Consider the following 19,097-nt stretch of genomic DNA (forward strand, 5'->3'; position numbering starts at 1 on the left):
ATTTTGTGCATATATAAATTATGAAATCTATAGGGGGCGCTGCAGTTCCACAGTGTCTGCTGACGAGCCGCCACTGCTAATATGTATTTACATATGTGACATTGTTTTTTTAATATTGTTTCAATGTTTGTAATCCATAATCATTCCAAAGTCTATTATGAAAATATATTGGGGAAGCAAGGGAAATCCACTCCGCTCACGTTTCTAGGACCATTTATTTCGTACAGTTACATATTGCTCTAATTTTAAAAATAGTTCATGTAAAAATAAAGCCCAAATTCACTCAAATTCACCCGAAATAGCCTCTTTATTTACGCTGGCGCATAGTATATATGTGCACATTTCTTCAGTAGCTGACCAGTTGTTATTTTCCTTTCATTTCAGTCCTCCCACACGGTTTCATGACACGCCCTTGTAGTTCCTTGACCTGCTTTGTCTGATGTCTCTTTAATTTGCCCTCTTTAACAAGCTTAATTCACCTGATTCGGTGTTTCCTTTGCCTTTAAGTATATTAAAGATATAAGTGAATAAGATGCGAGGTTACTTTTTTGGCTTTTTTGTTCGGCTTATGATCCCACCCCTACACTGTGCCCATACACAGACCAGTTCTCCATTTTCCACACCTGACTCTGCAACCACGTTAGGTCAAAATAATCCCTAAACTCTCTAACTGGCCCAATGACACCCACCTTCCCTGAAAGGTCATCAAAGGTTTCCCTAATATCATCGCTATAATATAAAATTATTTGTATGGGTCCGAATCACCCAAAACAAAGGTCCGAAACAGCCGACCAAATGGTCCGAATTAGCCTAAACAATTGTCCGAATCAGCCTTGTAAATGGTCCGAATCAGCCTAGCAAATGGTCCTAATCAGCCAAGACTAAGGTCCGAATCTGATCCGAATCAGCCAAGGTCCGAATCAGCCAAGGTCCAAATGCCTGCATCCCACGAGGCTACTCACTGCTGTGGTGGCTGAGAGGGCAGCTAGCTGCTAGCAATTCTTATGGTTTGTTTATGCTTAAGTTCAAGCAGTTAGTACTGATACCCCATATCCTGCCGTGAAAGTACGTATGTATGCTTAGAGGTGTGTGTGCTTGTGTGCGTATGTTTGTGATTATGGACACAAGAGGCAATGGGCGTGGATTAGGAACATCTTTCATATGGTTTTCTGGGCTCAGAATGCTAGCAAATGTCCCAGAATTATTCCTATTAAGGGCCATATTTCGGCTTAATTGACGGTATCTTATGCACTGAAATACGGAGATGTGCTCTGTACAAATAGTATATTTATTACTGAAACTGTGAATGACATCTAGCCAACGCATGCATAATATATAAATAACAATATGACGAATTTAGGTGAAACAGACACCTGTTTTTTCTATTTGACATTATATTTTATCATTGCCATACGAAGCTCCATGAAGTTTTTCATGTCAGTATTTTTCGCCCTATACCCCCACATACAAGAGAACCGGCCGGGCCCTCAACGTACGTTATCTTTTAAATTTTAAACACAGCTGATACTTGAATTGTTTTAGAATATTAAACGCCTTTTTAAAAATTAAGCAAAAAGCGACGAATTCTTCGGCTTTGCTCTATCTCAACGGCTCAATCACTTTAGACATTATATGGGATCATATAACCAGTTAGTTCTAGTTTTAAGAAATTGTCTTGTATGCGAAGCCTTGAGGTCGAAGGTCACTCACTCATTTCCAGTTAAGTCCGGAAATCATGACATTACAATTCTAGCCGAGACAGCAATGACCAAGCAGGACCATGATTGTGCTGTGATCCTTTGATCACAGCAAAATTCCCCGCCAAAGATAGATGTGAAGACCAATGTGTAACAGACTAGGCGCAGCTGCTTGCGAGGAGGTGATGGACATCCACAGTTGCACACGCCTCCTCTCTCTCTCTCTCTCTCTCTCTCTCTCTCTCTCTCTCTCTCTCTCTCTCTCTCTCTCTCTCTCTCTCTGCAAAATCCACGAAGGAAAATAAAACAATGAATGAGTGCTTAGTAGACGACGATAGTCGAAGAGCCTTGCATCAGTATTCTATTGTTTCACTTTCCTTCGTGGATGTTGCCCTTATTTATATATCCATCACGTTCCAAATTTTCGTGATGCAATTACACATACATACATACATACACATATATATATATATAATATATATATATAGTATATATATATATATATTCTATATATATATATATAGATATATATATACAAGGTGTCCATAAAGTCCCAGTACCATTACAAGTATTTATTGATTGTAATGGTACTGGGACTTTATGGACACCCTGCATGTATAGACATCATGGCGGGGTTGGCAGCACTGCTGGGCGGGGGCACCTTTACTCTGCGGAAGCCTGCCTGCTTGACAAACCAAGGTCCTTCTTATGTCCTCGTTCCGTATTAGTGCATGCACATCATCAAGAATAATATTTGATGATCATTAAGAATTCAATTCGGCTGGCGACGCACCGAATGTAACCAGCGTTGCTCAGCCATCTTTATTCGTTGGGTGATGCCATTCACAGTATGTTGTGGAATCTCACTGACTTAAATGTTTGTACTCAAACTCGATTGTGACTGACCGCCGTCGGTCTAATCTCCTCCTGTCCTTTGAGGGAATTTGCATGATATTGCTATTTGTATCTCGCTATACCTGTAGAATTTAGAGACTATGCTACGTATTTGTCTAAGATCCAGTTTGAATATTAAAAGAAAAAAAAAGCAAGTTTGTTAAAACTCTTCCAATCTTCGGTTACTCTTCTCCGTTTAGGAGTGGTAGTGTCGTCAGCGTATCTCATGCGGTGAACTGTAAGCAGCTTAAGGTTCTTTGCAGCGTGCCTTCGGCACTTAGCTGCAACCCCTTGCGTTCCTGTTACTGTACCTCTTTTCATATTCTCTTTCTTCCATCTTACTTTCCAGCCTAGCTGCAACTACTGCCATGTTTTCCTCATGTTACACCTTTCAAACCTTTTACTGTCAGTTTCCGTTTCAGCGCTGAGTCGCCTCATAGTTCCCAGTGCTTGGCGTTCGGTCTAAATTCTACATTCAATTCAATTTGGTTACTGTTGGAAAATCTCGATCATGAGAAAATGGCGACTGAAATCTTGAGTGAGCATTCATCTGCAGAGCCTTCATTCATTGCTGCCTATAAACTATGTGACTACACTTTAGTTTATAGGTCAATTACTATATAACGTCTCAGCCACACCAGTACAAGGATTCCTTTTACTAACTGTACCTCCATCCATATTATTTTCCTTCCATCTTGCTACCCACCCTCTCCTAACAATTATTCTATGGTGCAACAGGAAGGTTTTCCTCCTATCACACCTTTCAAACTTACCTGCTGTCCATTTCCTTTCCAGCGCTGAATGCCCTCGTAGATCCCAGTTTTGAAATATGCAGAAAAATTATGTCTTAATCGTAAAAACACTTTCCAGGTCAGTCTTTTTTTTTTTTTTTTTTTTTTTTTTTTAATCTCGCTGACATGGGCAAAAGTATCACTTTCGGTTTTACCTTTTCTCCGAGAAGTCTGTATTCACACGTTACATCATCGTCAGTTTTGGAGAAGTTCGAAAGCTTTTAAGTGACATATGACTGAAAATTGATAAAATTAAAATTCACTTTAGAATTAGTACATTTATAGGGATATCTGTATCCAGCTTTCGACGAGTTTTGTAGTTGACGGGACTTCATTGCCTTAACCGTATGCCATAATTATTTTGGTTAAGTAATCTGACGAAATGATGATAATAATAAGAATAATAATAATAGGGATAAAATCAATAAATCTTACTTATAAATGCTGAAATTAATCGTTATAACAAGAAGAAATCCGTTACTTTTAACTTCCAACGCCGTCTTTCTCTATTTTCCGGATAAAAGACTAAAATCTATCTCTTCCAGTTTACCGATAGATACCCACTCTTCCTTCCAGCAGCGAAGCCGCTGGAAACTTAGAAAGATTAACTTCCAGGACAGAGGTCAAGTCCTCTAGACTTTGATCGGTCTTATAAAGCCTGTTACTTGACAGAATATATAAGAGAACTCAATATAATTAAGTATAACTTTGACATCCGTCGAGTCGCAAGAAATAAGCGAAATTAACTTTACGAAACCCGACAAAAATCAGAGATGTATATATTACGTCTGAAAATCCATTTAAGAAAGGGAAAAAATCATTCGTATGTTAAATGTAAGGTTCGTTAATGGTTAGTTTTTTTTAGTTTTCTGCAAGAAAAAAAAAACTATCGACCTGGCTTTATTCGTCCGTTCACACTGTTTTGTCGCCCTCAGATCTTGAAATCTAGCGAGGCTAGAGGGCTGCAAATTGGTAGGTAGATCATCCACCCTCCAATCATCAAACATACCAAATTCCAGTCCTCTAGCCTCAGTAGTTTTTATTTTATTTAAGGTTATCAAAGTTAGCTATGATTGTGCGTCTGGCAACGCTATAGGACAGGCCACCACCGGACCGTGGCTGAAAGTTACATGGACCGCAGCTCATACAGCATTATATCGGCGCATTATTTACTCGTTTTCTTAAACAAACCTTACTTCGAGATTGTGTGCATCGGACTGACAGTTTTTAAAAGCAATGTGAATAGAGCACAACTGGTCCGATGTAAAAGCCTTGAAGCTTTAATTGTAAAATCTTGACGTTTATGGCTGCGAATTCTAACATCAAATATCAGAGCATCGTTTATATTTATTCGGTAGCTTAATTTTTCTCTCGGGAACATATCTATGGGCAATCACTTGAATCATTTTCAAACATCATAACTACCGTTAGTGACCAAGTGATTATTATGATTATAGGATCTCTAACCAATGCCGGGTAGAATTATCTGGAGGGTTTTTAGTTTCCTGTCAAATAAAATTATTCAGATGGCATATTCCAATTAATTATTTATATCTTCTAATAATGTCTCTGAAAATGTAAATTTAAATGGTGTTCGTATTTCACTGTTATCATATTTCAAAATCAACTGATGCTAACTGTTAGTATTCATAATTCAATTTCCATTCATTGAAACTTAAAAAATGTAAATTCCCTTTCTAAAAAAAAATTCTCATTAAGACTATTACTTGACAGATTAGATAAGAGCACTCATTATAAATAAGCATAACCTTGACATGCTCAATTCCAGTGCTCTGTAAACGTAGCAGGTGATTCACCACTTTTAAACTTTCCGTTCAACAGGACTTTACTTTCCAAGTTATTGGCATTTTTACGGTTGGGTCCAAATGTAACTGGACACATTTTAAATACTCCAAATTGGCATATCTCTCAATACTGAACTTTGATCGGCCTGACCTGAAGCAGCTCAGCGCAGGCATCGACCGCAGTGTGTGTGTGTGTGTGTGTATGTGTATGTGTGCGTGTGGAGAGGGAGAGGAGGGGGGAAGGGGCAGTCAGTGATCGAACCGGTTGTAATATGAGGACACAAAAATTCACTTCAGATTTAAGAAGCCTGTAAACTTCAACTTCAGCCTAGGGACTCATTTGCGCATCCTCAAGCACCCTCCTCTTAGGGCTTCTGGTCCCTTCACATTAAACATCTACGTCTTACAGCTCTCTTCCATTAGCTGAAAGTTGAACATGATTTCAAAAGAAAATAAAAAAAACATATAACGCTTTTGTCATCTCTCCCATCAGTTTCAGTCTCCGTATAAAAGAAACACGTTGCTTCTTCACTTGATAACTTCTTTCTGGTATGTTAAAATGCACAAAAGTTCTTGATACAAAGCTGTACATTGTATGTTACGGGCTGCATTAAAACAAGAGCCCGTGCCAGCATAATGCTGGCTGTAATCTAACGTCGTCGTCGTGTACATGGTATGTCGTAATTTCTTGATTTTGACTTGTTTCCTCTCATGAAACGAAACGCTCAACTCCTTTCTCAACATATAATGTTCTTTTCAGACTTATTAGATATAATAATTATATACCTACTTATGCATACGATGTTTCATTAGTTATTTCGTGCATCTACTCGCACCATCATTTAAACCAAGGTGCATTATCAGATTCATTGCCCTACTCAAATTGGGTATTCAGTGTCGTAATACTTTCAGAGTGTGTTTAGGCCTATTTTATTATTGTTTTTTTTTTTACATTCATTTTATAAAAAGGAGAATTCGTGAATTTTCTTATTTTCTGTGAAACAGAAACTTAAATACTCTTAATTATCTGATAAGTGGAAATGTTATACATTGAAATAAATGTTTTTAAGTAAAATAAAAATTGCACTGACTCATTCTATTTCTTTTAGGTCATCAGTTTGACTCACTATCTTTGATGGCTTCATATTAAAACACAAACGCGCACACACACATCACACACATACACACACACATATATATACACACACACACACACACACACACACACAATATATATATATATATATATATATATATATATATATATATATATATATACTTGTGCGTTAGGACCTACATTAGCCGTCAGATAGTGCATTAGCCCCTTACCCAAAGTACTGCGGAACACCTTAAGGCCAATCGTAATTACAGTACTTAGACGTGCAAGGCAGCAGAGAAACCTATGTTAATGCAACAACACCTGAGGTGACCAAACTCACAGTGCCCAAGGCTATAATGTTATTCTCCAAGTGCAGGAAAATACATTATATGATTTTATTGAAGCTCTGCTCTTTTTTCACGCAACGCTTTTCAAAAGCTTTCACCTGCATATTTGTTAACCAAATAAGAATTTGTGAATTTGTTTATCAAAGGCACTGTAATAGGCAGCCAATGAAGTAAATGGAATATTGGAGATTCACATCTCAAAGTCAAATTCTATTGCTGGTGTAACAACTCTGAGCAAAAAAAATATATACCTAATCTATATATATATATATATATATATATATATATATATATATATATATATATGTATATATAACCTTATTTATAACGAAAAAAATAATATATGCTATCGTGACACTACCTGCTTACATCATTAATTACTTTAAGTAATAATTGTGAATAACAATGTTTTGAAACTGAGAAGGTAATTGAAAACTCATGTATACATATATATATATATATATATATATATATATATATATGTATATATATATATATATAGTATATATATATATATATATACTATATATATATATATATATATACATACATATATATATATATATATATATATATATATATATATATATATATATATATATATATGTATACATGAGTTTTCAATTACCTTCAGTTTCAAAACATTGTTATTCACAATTATTACTTAAAGTAATTAATGATGTAAGCAGGTAGAGTGTCACGATAGCATATATTATTTTTTTCGTTATAAATAAGGCTAAAATATTATTGCATATAATATCATTTGACCTAGATTGGACAATGACCTACAAACCTAAAACATCTATTCATATCTGCCGTCTTCAGTTCGCTTCATTAAAATTATCATGAAATCAAATTTACATGTTCACTGAAAAAGATGATGGAATCACATGATGCAAAAAAAATTGTTTTCAGTTTTCAGAAATCTTTCGTAATTGACATCAATAGCCTAGATGTTGAAACGCCAGTCTTAATGAGCACAAACAATAAATCAATCAATCAGTCTTAATGGAGGAAACACAAAAATATATTATTTTAACCATTTTATGCACACCATTCCAAAAAGAGGGAGAGAGGGATTGTTTCTCTAAATAAAGGGAATTTATTTGGCAAATAAAGCTATTATGTTTTCCATCTTCACTCCCGTGTTCAAATGGATAATAAAACATTACGTTTTTATAACCCATTGATGTATCACAAGAAGGAATTAACATTTTCCAAGAGAAAAGTTCATTAGCACTTTCAAAACTCTTCTTTTTTCTTTTTTCTTTTTTCTATCATTTTTCTAAAGAAGCAGAGCAAGATTTGGGCTGCTTCATGAACTCTGTCGTTAAATTTGGAGAGAGAGAGAGAGAGAGAGAGAGAGAGAGAGAGAGAGAGAGAGAGAGAAAGAAAGAGAATGCTATGGGTTCTGAAGCGACCATACCAAATCAAGGGTTAACAACCATCATTAAAGTACATGTTTAGAAATGCATAGTGCGTTTTGGCTGACAGATCGTCTGAAGGATCTCTGTTTTAACTTTTCACGAGTATTAAAGTCGCTCTTGTATTTCGTCTGCAAAATGACTTTCCATGAACTTTAAATTATTATTATTATTACTTCAGCGTCCTAAGCACTGTAGTTTTGGTAGCATTTCAGAAATAATAAAAACTCAGTTTTAGTGTGAGGTAAATAGTGTTGAAACTTGACGCATATATTCATAATGACATCTGCAGTTTATATCATTTTGGCAGCTATTCGTGAGAAATTTCCGTCATCAACAGATTGTCCAGTCATCCCATTCTGCAACTAAACCATGGCAGAGGCTAGTCAGATTCTTCCTGTTACTTTGTAGGTCACTTGCAAGAAATTACTCATCTTCCTCTTGATACCTTCCTTTTCTCTTGCAAGAATCTTTTCAACTTCTTCGTGTGGCCATTCTGATAAAAGATACCGCATAAAATGAAACTTTAAGTGTACAGGTCAAACCTGTTAACTCATACTCATTCTGTTGTTTTTTTTTTCTTTTCCTCATTGCAACGTAATGTGTGTTGCAAGTTTGCAAGTATTGATTCTTAATACGAAGTTCATAATTCATCGTATCTCTACAGTTATAAACGGATGGTTAAGCGACTGCGTCATCTGGCGTCCATTGATGGTCTAGCATTCAGTTACTGACCAAACCGTATGGTGCTTCATTTCACCGTCCGAGGAAACTATATAGTGGTGCAATGAACGTACTTACTGGCATTCACTGTGTTCACCCGACCATATCAATTGCAGACACAAATTCCCAAAACAAACTAGACATGAATTTCCTGAACAATTACTCGCTCGCGATGTACACCAAGACATCGGTCTAAAGCTCTAAACAAAGACTATTTTAAGAGCCCTGTGTCAATATTGTTAGGACTTGTGACTGTCCCTCTGTGACGGGACAAAAACTTCCACCCTCATCCACATTGCGATGACATAAGATGTGGGGGACTGTGTCGTATCCCTTTACCCTTCTGAAGAGGCATTACGAACAAGTACACTTTTATTTGTTTGTTCTTGTTGGGGGTATCTTTTCTTCATTTTCACTTCAGTTTAACACATCATAAGAAGAACATGTAGGTTATCAAGTTCACATTAGCTACAAACGTTGAGTTTAGGAAAGAGTTCATAAGGCTATATCGGACAAAAGTTCTCACAATGTGGTTGGGACAGTGTGTCAGTCTTTAGAGTACAAGTGTATCTGAAGCGTTAAGGTATACAGCTGTTATCCGAAGAGTGAACTGAGTATTCTGAAATCCCTTAGAGAGTTTTTCAGGTTGTGTGGAACGTTATAAATACTTAAAGAATTTAAGCTGAATGTATTATCTTTCCAGTCTTTTAGAAACCATCAAATAAATATAGATGGAATTTTGAGGTTATCCAGGAATTTTCAAGCCGTTAATACTTTACATCTTATTTACAGCTTAAGACATATTACAGAGTCTGCGGCATTTTAGAATTTGTTTTACTGTGCTTAATAATTCACACCCAAATTTACAGAATGTTTGAAAATTGAATTCAATTTCGTTATGTGAAGAGAAATGTCCCTGCATTTAAAAACTAAATTCAATATAGTTATATTCAACGAAGAAAGTATCCATTTTTTCTTATCAAACAAGCTCATTTTTTGTATTCTTCTTCTTCTTCTTCCCAGCTTGTTCCCATTTTTATATGGGGTCGCCGTTTCGGATGAGCCGTTTCCATCTATTTCTATCCTGCGCTTCTGCCTCATCAATTCCCTTCTCATGTAAGTCTCCTCTCACACAATCCTTCCATCTCTTTCTTGGTCTCCCTCTTCTTCTTCTTCCTTGCACCTCCACCCCCATAGTATGTCTCCCAGCGTGGTCCTCATCTCTCCTCAACAGGTGTCCATACCATCTCAGCCTCCCCTCCTGCACTTTCTTTGATACTTCCACCACCTTAGTCGACCCCCTTATGTAGTCATTTCTGATCCTATCCTCATTTTTTGTATTAAGCAATCATAATTATGTGAGCCTATTTTAAAGTGATTATTATCTCTCGACGAAAAAATATAGACCTGTCATTATTACTAGTCCCTGTGCTTACAATTGAAGCCGAAAGTCCAGAGGGTATTTTTAATGAAAAAGGGAACATTTAAGAGAAGAATACGAATATGGCACTAAAATACATCAAAGAAGAAGTAAATAGTATTTAAAATAAATGGCAAATAAATGAAAAATAAAATGAAAATTAATAGAAGAGGAAAATATGCTTGAGTGTATCCTGAGTCAAGTACACTTTAACTCAAAACTACAGAAGGATAAAGTGCAGTTGCTGAGGTCACAGTCCAGAGTTTCAAAACATCGGAAATGTGATCACCAGCCGATGTATGACGACGAAACAACACTCCAGATGACCCAGCCGTCACAAATAGTGCATAAACCCTACCGTTTGGTTTGAATTGCTGCAAGTAGATCAACTCTCATTCACGAATACAAAATAGAAATCCTCTAGTCCAGCGGTCGCCAACCGGTGGTCCACGAACCACTGGTGGTCCAAGAGGAAATTTTGGTGGTCTGCTGAAATATTGGGACATTATTTAAATTTTCATGTTTTCTTAATCCTCTTCAGGCAACCCTAATACAAACTGCACAGAAGACAGAGCGCCCACTGTTGCCAATTTAGCATTTTTAATGCTAGATCTAGCATTTTTTTGTGCTAGATTTAGCATTTTTATTGCTAGATTTAGCATTTTTTTTTAGGTGCTAGCTTTAGCCATTTTTATTGGCTAGATTTACGTCATTTTTTTAGTGCTAGAGTTAGCATTTTTATTGCTAGATTAGCATTTTTTAGTGCTAGATTTGGCATTTTTATTGCTAGATTTAGCATTTTTTTAGTGCTAGATTTAGCATTTTTATTGCTAGATTTAGCATTTTTTAGTGCTAGATTTAGCATTTTTATTGCTAGATTTAGCATTTTTTTAGTGCTAGATTTAGCATTTGTATTGCTAGATTTAGCATTTTTTAGTGCTAGATTTAGCATTTTTATTGCTAGATTTAAGCATTTTTAAATGCTAGATTTAGCATTTTTTTAAATTTTTACATAGATTTAGCATTTTTTTAGTGCTAGATTATTAGCATTTTATTTGCTAGATTTAGCTTTATTAGTGCTAGATTTTAAAGCATTTTTATTGCTAGATTTGGAGCATTTTTTTTAGTGCTAGATTTAGCATTTGTATTGCTAGATTTAGCATTTTTTTAGTGCTAGATTTAGCATTTTTATTGCTAGATTTAGCATTTTTAATGCTAGATTTAGCATTTTTAATACTAGATTTAGCATTTATATGGCTAGATTTAGCCTTTTTAATGCTAGATTTAGCATTTTAATTGCAAGATTTAGCATTTTTAACGATAGATTTAGCATTTTAGGGCGATTTAGCATTAAAAGTTTTGATCTAGCACTTAACAGAAAAAAGATCATTATTAATAGCAATAAATGAAACATTACAAATATGAATTTATTCTAATGTAGTATACATAAAATGCACATCAAATAAATACATGTACTTTTTTTTTATTTGTATTAGTGGTCCGGCAAATTTAGCCTCCCTGAGGAAGTTGCATAGTAAGAACCTCAAAAGTTCCAGCGAAGATGCAGTGCATTAATAATCTAAAGCAGTTCTTGCATTAGAATCATTTACTCGCCATTTCTTCTACTTAGTTATTAAATTCTGTTGCTTGTTTCAAATGAACACCATGCTCTTTGGAAGCTTGAGTTTCAAGTCAGTGGCCCTCTGGTGGGCTTGTTCCATATGAATAGGGTTCAACTTCTGAATAATAATCATAATAATAATAATAATCATCATCATCATCATCCAGTTTGACTCATTTATTTTTCTTCCTTGCTTTGTTTTCCGTTCTCTTATTTAAGCATTTATGTATGTTAAGGTTTTCGGAATTTTAATAATAATAATAATAATAATAATAATAATAATAATAATAATAATAATAATAATAATAATAATAATAATAATAATAATAATAATAATAAAACAAACAAAAACTTCTCTCAGTTTTCTTCTGAAGATTGAAAAAGAAACCCGCCAAATTACTGTGAATTACGTGTTTACTTAATGTAAGCACGTAAATACTTAGTATAAGCAAATACGTTATTCACAGTAATTTTGTGGGTTTCTTTTTCAATAATAATAATAATAATAACTTCTCTGACGCGTAAACACTTTGGAATTACGTTCTTTGTTAACGAATACAAATAGCACCAAAGTTCCTCGGTATTCTGCACAGGTTATGTAAGCAGATAATTGAAAGGAATCACATAGGGGCGTGCCTAGGGAGACCACGAGCTCGGGTACTCCCGCACGGAATAGTCAGAGAGAGAGAGAGAGAGAGAGAGAGAGAGAGAAATTGTCCCTGTTCGTCTTTCTGACCTGCTCTTGGTTGTAAGATATTCTAATATACACGCTCCAGTTTACCATATTTATTTTTTATATTCTAAAAGAATTTTTAATATGTAGTTAGTTTCGTGAAGATTCTTTCCTTTCTAAATACATCAAAATATTCTTTCGGGTGATTAGCTCGAGATCGAATGTCGATACCTGGCTTCTTATTCATTTCAGTGTCTTACCACGGCTTGATTTATACCACGCAACCATCATTTTGTTATATAAGTTTATGAATATCAATATCCAAAATTTTCACTTAAATTATCTTTATAAAACCTCTGTTCTAAAAACTCTACTAAATATGGCCCACTGAATTTTTATTTAATTTTTTTTCCTATTCATTAATTAGTTCCCCGTTCGATGAGTGGTTTTCGCGCTCGACTACCGATCTGGTGGTCCGAAGTTCGATTCTCGGCTCGGCCAACGCGGAATCAGAGGAATTTATTACAAGTGACAGAAATTCATTTCTCGATATAATGTGATTCGGATACCACAATAAGCTGTAGGTCCCGTTGCTAGGTGAGCAATTGGAACCTAGCCACGTAAAAATATCCAATCCTTCGGGCCAGCCCTAGGAGAGCTCTTAATCAGCTCAGTAGTCTGGTTAAACTAAGATATATACTTAACTTAGTATCATTACTATAGGGTGTCCATAAAATCCCAGTACCATTCTGAGCAATAAATAGTTGTAATGACACTGGAACTTTATGGACACCCTGTATTATTCACCAGATAATACAAATGGCTCTTCTGATCTGTATTTAATTATTCTACAGCTTCCCGCAGCCTTATCGAGCATCTGCTGTACATGATCGCAAAATCTTTCGGTCACCAAAAGATCTCGCAAACAAATGAAGACGGGCACAGCAAAGGTATGTGAAATACCTTGTTTATTTATTGATTAATTTTTCAAGAATGAATCTCAATTGTCTGATCTTGTGGAGGTCATCATGATCAGTCATACAGCAAACCAAAGAATTTACATTATAAGATGATGAATGTGATAATAGTGACAATGAATAGCAACTCATCTGTGAAAGAGAAGAGAGAGAGAGAGAGAGAGAAAGAGAGAGAGGGATTTCCTTTGAAAGATTTTAGAAATAAATAAAACGTCAGAAAAAAGCGCTGTTGTCATTCCTGTGTACATCAAATTACTGTGTACCAGTGTGTGTGTGTATGAGAGAGAGAGAGAGAGAGAGAGAGAGAGAGTAGGATGCCGATGGTTTATCAATAGATATGAAGATTCTTTTTTTCCCTCTTTTTTTTGCCTAAACACATTTCACAGAGAGAGGGAAAGAGAGACAGAGAACTTCTCAACAGTCATTTTCGTATTAATTCAGTTAAGGCTAAAAATTAAAACTTTCAACTCAACGATGATTTAAATCTGATAACAGAAGTGACGATATTCACTTTAATAGGACAATTTTGCTTTCTTACCGAAACCTACTCTCTCTCTCTCTCTCTCTCTCTCTCTCTCTCTCTCTCTCTCTCTCTCGCACACACACACACAATAAAAACACATACCAAAACACAATTTATAATTCTATGGTGTAAATCGCACATTCATTCACAATTTTATATATATATATATATATATATATATATATATATATATATATATATATATATATATATATATATATATATCTAAATATATATATATATAATATATATATATATATATATATATATATTAAGAAACTTTAGCATACTTTAATACGTCAGTGCACCAAGAATGTAAAAATAAAAATTCACGGATAAAAACCTTCTTGTCACAGCGATTTCAAAATGCCTTTGCAATGACTGCAACCACGTCAGTAACAGCGTGCCGGAAACAAGAGCTTTTTCTCCTCTTTTTCGGTCAACTCAGAATCTGTTACGTACAACACCCGTTATATAACGTGCTGCATTCATGCCACAGTAACAGTTATCGTGCGTTCCGGTAATGTGACATAACCAGAAGAGTGAATATTGATGCACGGTGGTTAGTTACGTGGTGCCGAAATCGACGTCCGGTTACTAGACCGATGACGCTGGAATGCACCCAACCCCTGATACGAGGAGTTTTTAGTTATTCTTCTTCTTCTTCTTCTTCTTCTTCTTCTTCTTCTTTTCGTGCAAAGGACTCTGGTGGACATATTCTTCGTCGATGCCTATATATAGATCATCTCTGTTACGCTTCCTAAAGCAGAGATAATTAAAGAAAATACCTTTCGCTACGTAAGAATCAGAAGATTAAAGGAGATACATTTAAAAGCGTAAGGCATCATTTTATTCAAGTTTCTTTTACTTGTATCGTTATGTATGTGTACACAATTACCTCTGTTGATAAATCATTCAGCTTTTATTTGTTATACTTCATAGTTTTTTTTTCCCTCCTGTTGAAGTTTGATTAGAAAGTTAAAAATTTTTGGGTGTGTTCTGTACGAATGTAGGTATGTTTTAAATAATAATAATAATAATAATAATAATAATAATAATAATAATAATAATAATATATTATTATTATTATTATTATTATTATTATTATTATTATTATTATTATTATTATTATTATATTTTATTCTTTTTTATCCTAGCTGTCAGATCTACGCCGACAATAAAAAGTACAAAATACGCAACCCTCTCAGTAAAAAAAAAAATAATAATAATAAAATAATATAATATATAATAATAATAATAATAAATTATATATCATATTATTATTATTATTATTCTTTATTATTATATTATTAATTATTATTATTATTATTATTATTATTATTATTATTACAAGATAATGTGAGTCCAGAATTCATTCATATTCCTTGCGTGATTGCATATTGAATTCCCTAGCAAAAATAATAATAATAATAATAATAATAATAATAATAATAATAATAATAATAATAATAACAATAATAATGATAATAATAATATCACTTAGCAGAAAATTCCTTCTTTGCTGACCCAACCCAATAGAAATAACGCCAGGGCTACCCTTCCCCTACCACGCGAAGGCGCAAGTTTTCAGACATGAGAGAGAGAGATCTCGTGTTACGCTCAGGGCTGTTACGTAAGGATTTCACTTCACAAGGCAAGACAGACAGACACACATTCACGTTCCTCACTGCATAATTCCGTGACTGACTCACATTTGCACCGCTGGCCGGATCGTTGAGCCTTTGTTGCCAAGACTAGCGAGAGTGTGTGTGTGTGTTTGTAGTAGTAGTATGTATGTATGCATATTATTATATATATATATATATATATATATATATATAAATATATAAAGTTATAAAAGGCCCATTAAAACACTCTGGTTTAAAGCTAATGACTATATTTTGGTGAAATGACTGCCACCTTTATCAAGTAGTGAATGACGGAAGAAGTTACGTGGGTCTATATATATATATATATATATATATATATTATATATATATATCATATATATACTATATATATATATATATATATATATATATATATATAATATATATATATATGTTTGTATGTATAACTGAATCACGAAGGAAAAATAAACAACGGAGTTTCTGCTGAATAAAGGACGTTCAGTCGGAAGATCTTGCAGAACTCCGTTGTTTATTTTTCCTTCGTGGCTTATACTTTTATTTATATATGTATATATATATATATATATATATATATATATATATATATATATATATATATATACTATATATATATATAATATATATATATATATATATATATATATATATATATATATATATATATTATTAGGTTACTAAAAATGGAAGAATACTCCTAAGGACACAACATAAAAGTCCGTAGATATACAAAACAAGCTTCCGTATCACAATCATATGTCAAAAAGGGGAGAAAGAGAGATTATAGAGAGAAATGAATAACATCAACAAATAGGAATATTGTCAAACATTACTTGCAATGTCAGTCAGAAAAGCTGCCCTTGAAATCAATGTTAGTCATAGACTTTAATACGTCAGTAAGTGAACAAATCCAATGTCATTCTTTGAGCGTTCAAATACTGTGAATCATTTTTATTGTTTGACTAACCAGTTCTGATAAACTTTGAGCTTTTTTTTTTCAATTGATTCTCCGAGTAATCAAATAAGATTTTGAAATAGTGTTTTCATCGTTAAGATCTACTGAAATCATTTATTTGAATAAAGTATGAATTATGTCTCCGAATGCTTAAAATCATCTTCGGACTTTTTTCGGTGAAGAATATTTTTAAGAGGAATGAGGAAATCCGCATGGTTCGGTTAGGCAGAGTTTGTAGTGGGGTGAAAGTGAATAAAAAGGTTATCAAAGAAAGACTTAGCAAAGAGCTATGATTATCAATAAAAGAACTCTTTAACAATGATAGAAAAACCACCTGCATCTGTTAAAAGCGATTGTGTTTCTACCCCATCAATAATTCCAGGCAAATCTTAATACAGTCATGAAAACAATGATATCGAAGAAATTTCAACGAGAATAAAATATAGAAAGAAAAATAGTAAAAAATATTGAGGGAAAAATTGTAGGAATGCGACCAAAAAAATGAAAAAACCTTGACGAAAATTACCATTCGTTTCTAGCGTGAAAACCGATCTCAAAATGCAGTAGGAGGAAAGCATCAAAGGAGGGAATTGTAGACAACGAAATTGGTCGACTTCGGCAATATGAAATTGTCAACAGTCGCCGAGTGTTACCTTCGCTTATTCCAGTCACTAGATTATACGCCACCTCACGATTTAGGTCAAGAGACCAGGAAGCGAAGCCACTTTCTGTTTCTGGGAATCTTCGGCTCATGACAGCTTGGCGTTTCACGGTTGAAGTCGTCAGTGGGAAGAGAATGGTGAATGCAATTGATTTCACGTTATTAGAACTTTTGCTGGATCAAATGACGATTTCAATTTAGCTGATATGTTTGAGTAAGGTTGGTGATTAACCAAATTCTGTGTGTATGCACGGGCGTACGTGCATACACATAGACGTATGTATGTATGTATGTATGTATGTATGTATATATATATATATATATATATATATATATATATATATATATATATATATATATATATAAGTGTGTGTGTATGTATATATTTGTGTGTATAACATTAAAACATTTTCTAGGAAGTGGGAGAGGAAGGGGAAGAAATAAACTGATATGTTAGAATTAAGCAGTAGCCACTGATCTCAGAAACACGTCATTATGGGAGTAGAGTTAGGAAAGTAGGCTATTTATAGCTTTACTATGGAAATGGTTTAATTTCCAGGGGAGAAAATAGTAAATAAAGTTAGATTGAAGATTTGCACCTGGACTGATTGGAGATATGCTTTCTGAAAGGCACCAGTCAATGACAAATCTTAGTGGAGGTGTGGGAAAATACGAGATTGGCCTTAAGGCGAAAACTTCATACCAACAAGAACAAAATTCTTTCCCTGTTTCTTCAGGTTAAAATAAAAAAGGGGGGAAATTGTATGATTTAAAATAAAACGAAACTGAAGCACACGTACGTAATGCCGAGAGCGGCAACACTCCTTTTGTTTATTTAATAGTACTCGTTTGGAAGAGTAGACGATATATGATACTGCCGCATTGCGTGGCTTGTTATGAAAGAACTTTTAAGTCACCGAACTACAACCACAAGAAAAAAAAAGTCATTATATATCTCGTGGTCTTATCCGAAGCTCTGAGATTTCGTATTGTCTCTCGTGATTAGGATATGATTTTCGACCACAATTCGGTTACCGAAAGCAGTCCAACCTGATCAGTTCCGCATATTTTGAGCGAGATATTTAGGCAGTTTTAAGCAGGAATTATTCATATGCTTTAAGTTTCGGGTTTGTGTCTCTTCTCACCCAAAGTCTTTCAAGGTTTCGTGTCATTTCTCACCCGAAATCTTTATGGGTTCGTGTCATTTCCCACCCTAAAACCCTTAGGGTTTCGTCATTTCCCACCCAAAACCCTCGAGGTATCGTGTCATTTCTCACCCAAACCCCTCAAGATATCGCGTCATTTCCGACCCAAAACCCTTATGAGTTCGTGTCATTTTCCGCCCTAAAACCCTAAGGGTTTTGTGTCATTTCCCACCTAAAACCCTTAAGGGTTCGTGTCATCTCCCATCCTAAACCCTTAGAACTGCAAAACTGACGTTTGATCTGCATCAGACAAATCACCACCCAAGTTATCATCTCTAGACATTTGAAAGTGATAAGATTATAAATACAAGAATATATCAATCGCAGCCACATCGGGATACTGGAATTGATTTTCACTGAGATCAGATCGGGTTGCATCCCTGAACATTCTTCTCTCGTGAAATATGTGTGGCTGACTGTTCACCGAATATCTCACGTACATGTTAGATTTACCACCTAGTCCAATATGTAATACGAGGCCTTTTGACCCTCGCCTCTCTGAGAGTTTCGTCTCATTCTTATTCTACAAACCGTATATTTGAAGTGAGTGGTATGTTGATGGCCATTTACTCTTACGATACGTGCTAGTCTTTTGTTTTGTTTATTTTTCCCAGGGCACCTTATAAAAGGTGC

Source organism: Macrobrachium nipponense, chromosome 6 (genome assembly GCF_015104395.2).
Source record: "Macrobrachium nipponense isolate FS-2020 chromosome 6, ASM1510439v2, whole genome shotgun sequence".
Lineage (NCBI taxonomy): Eukaryota > Metazoa > Arthropoda > Malacostraca > Decapoda > Palaemonidae > Macrobrachium > Macrobrachium nipponense.